Source organism: Mixophyes fleayi, chromosome 9 (assembly GCF_038048845.1).
Source record: "Mixophyes fleayi isolate aMixFle1 chromosome 9, aMixFle1.hap1, whole genome shotgun sequence".
Lineage (NCBI taxonomy): Eukaryota > Metazoa > Chordata > Amphibia > Anura > Limnodynastidae > Mixophyes > Mixophyes fleayi.
Window position 1 is genome coordinate 28,648,178 of NC_134410.1, and position 2,500 is coordinate 28,650,677.

A 2,500-nucleotide genomic window follows, 5' to 3' on the forward strand; every position below is an offset into this window, starting at 1 on the left:
TTTACATCCAGTCTTAACTGATTGTACAACTTATTCATTGAGGAATGTGTTTTTCCAACTTAACAAAAAGAACAAAATTGTCAGAAGTGGGATTTGAACCCACACCTCCATACGGAGACCAGAAAACCCATTTAGAGGAAGACATTACTCTTGAGTCTGGCGCCTTAGACCGCTCGGCCATCCTGACACTTTTTAGTTATGCTGTAAACCTATTCAACAATATTGTAAATTCTATTAAATATAATAATATGGCAGTTTATGATAGGCAAACATTATATAGAATTTGAAAACTAATAATAAAAACACGATCTTGGATGTCTGTATTTCATGCGTCCACGTTGTACTAAGGGTTCAACCTAGTCTCAGGACAGACCCGTTGTTCTAACAGATATGGTGTCTCACTATGGAAAAGTAGACCAAGATTCTGAGTCTGTCCTCCATGCCTATCAAACTTTTCTTCACTATTTTTGATTATTTACTAACAAAAAGATAGTGTTGCAAAAAATGTCTACTTCAAACTCCATTTTTACAGACAACTACATTTCAGTTTATGAAAACGCAACCTTGCATCTTTCGCAGTTGTAAAGAAAATTTTGATTCGTTTAAGACTAAATCAGAATGCACTTACTGGGGGCATAATTGAGATAATGTGTAAGTGTGCATATTTTTTTAAAGTTTGGTTGAATTTTTTTCTTTAGTTCGCTAAACTGCACAATGTTAGGATAAGATTAAGTTTATATTTTAATGTCAGACTATGCCAAGATTGAAAGAAAACCTATCTTCTGAATGATGTCTTTTACATCCAGTCTTAACTGATTGTACTACTTATTCATTGAGGAATGTGTTTTTCCAACTTAACAAAAAGAACAAAATTGTCAGAAGTGGGATTTGAACCCACGCCTCCATACGGAGACCAGAAAACCCATTTAGAGGAAGACATTACTCTTGAGTCCTGGCGCCTTAGACCGCTCTTCCATCCTGACACTTTTTAGTTGTGCCGTAAACCTATTCAACAATATTGTAAATTCTATTAAATATAATAATATTGGCAGTTTATGATAGGCAAACATTATATAGAATTTGAAAACTAATAATAAATACACGATCTTGGATGTCTGTATTTCATGCGTCCACGTTGTACTAAGGGTTCAACCTAGTCTCAGGACAGACCCGTTGTTCTAACAGATATGGTGTCTCACTATGGAAAAGTAGACCAAGATTCTGAGTCTGTCCTCCATGCCTATCAAACTTTTCTTCACTATTTTTGATTATTTACTAACAAAAAGATAGTGTTGCAAAAAATGTCTACTTCAAACTCCATTGTTACAGACACCTACACTTCAGTTTATGAAAATGCAACCTTGCATCTTTCGCAGTTGTAAAGAAAATTTTGATTCGTTTAAGACTAAATCAGAATGCACTTACTGGGGGCATAATTGAGATAATGTGTAAGTGTGCATATTTTTTTAAAGTTTGGTTGAATTTTGTTCTTTAGTTCGCTCAACTGCACAATGTTAGGATAAGATTAGGTTGATATTTTAATGTCAGACTATGCCAAGATTGAAAGAAAACCTATCTTCTGAATGATGTCTTTTACATCCAGTCTTAACTGATTGTACAACTTATTCATTGAGGAATGTGTTTTTCCAACTTAACAAAAAGAACAAAATTGTCAGAAGTGGGATTTGAACCCACGCCTCCATACGGAGACCAGAAAACCCATTTAGAGGAAGACATTACTCTTGAGTCTGGCGCCTTAGACCACTCGGCCATCCTGACACTTTTTAGTTATGCTGTAAACCTATTCAACAATATTGTAAATTCTATTAAATATAATAATATGGCAGTTTATGATAGGCAAACATTATATAGAATTTGAAAACTAATAATAAAAACACGATCTTGGATGTCTGTATTTCATGCGTCCACGTTGTACTAAGGGTTCAACCTAGTCTCAGGACAGACCCGTTGTTCTAACAGATATGGTGTCTCACTATGGAAAAGTAGACCAAGATTCTGAGTCTGTCCTCCATGCCTATCAAACTTTTCTTCACTATTTTTGATTATTTACTAACAAAAAGATAGTGTTGCAAAAAATGTCTACTTCAAACTCCATTTTTACAGACAACTACATTTCAGTTTATGAAAACGCAACCTTGCATCTTTCGCAGTTGTAAAGAAAATTTTGATTCGTTTAAGACTAAATCAGAATGCACTTACTGGGGGCATAATTGAGATAATGTGTAAGTGTGCATATTTTTTTAAAGTTTGGTTGAATTTTTTTCTTTAGTTCGCTAAACTGCACAATGTTAGGATAAGATTAAGTTTATATTTTAATGTCAGACTATGCCAAGATTGAAAGAAAACCTATCTTCTGAATGATGTCTTTTACATCCAGTCTTAACTGACTGTACAATTTATGCATTGAGGAATGTGTTTTTCCAACTTAAGAAAAAGAACAAAATTGTCAGAAGTGGGATTTGAACCCACGCCTCCATAC

General features: G+C 34.2%; 1 long non-coding RNA gene and 3 other non-coding genes across 4 annotated transcripts in view; 1 reads left to right on the plus strand and 3 right to left on the minus strand.

The window, feature by feature from the left end:
• LOC142102353 (uncharacterized) overlaps positions 1-2,500 on the plus strand; it is a 281,858-nt gene that overhangs the window by 268,107 nt on the left and 11,251 nt on the right. The gene's annotated exons all lie outside the window — the stretch shown is intronic.
• TRNAL-CAA (transfer RNA leucine (anticodon CAA)) lies at positions 79-187 on the minus strand. Its single transcript has 2 exons — positions 150-187; positions 79-124 (listed from the first exon to the last, which is right to left on the minus strand). It is a non-coding gene; the product is annotated as a tRNA-Leu (tRNA).
• Positions 1,671-1,779, minus strand: TRNAL-CAA (transfer RNA leucine (anticodon CAA)). The gene is made up of 2 exons: positions 1,742-1,779; positions 1,671-1,716 (listed from the first exon to the last, which is right to left on the minus strand). It is a non-coding gene; the product is annotated as a tRNA-Leu (tRNA).
• Positions 2,466-2,500, minus strand: part of TRNAL-CAA (transfer RNA leucine (anticodon CAA)) — a 109-nt gene continuing 74 nt past the window's right edge. The window contains exon 2 of the tRNA in view: positions 2,466-2,500. This exon is cut by the window's right edge and continues 11 nt beyond it. This is a non-coding gene — a tRNA (tRNA-Leu).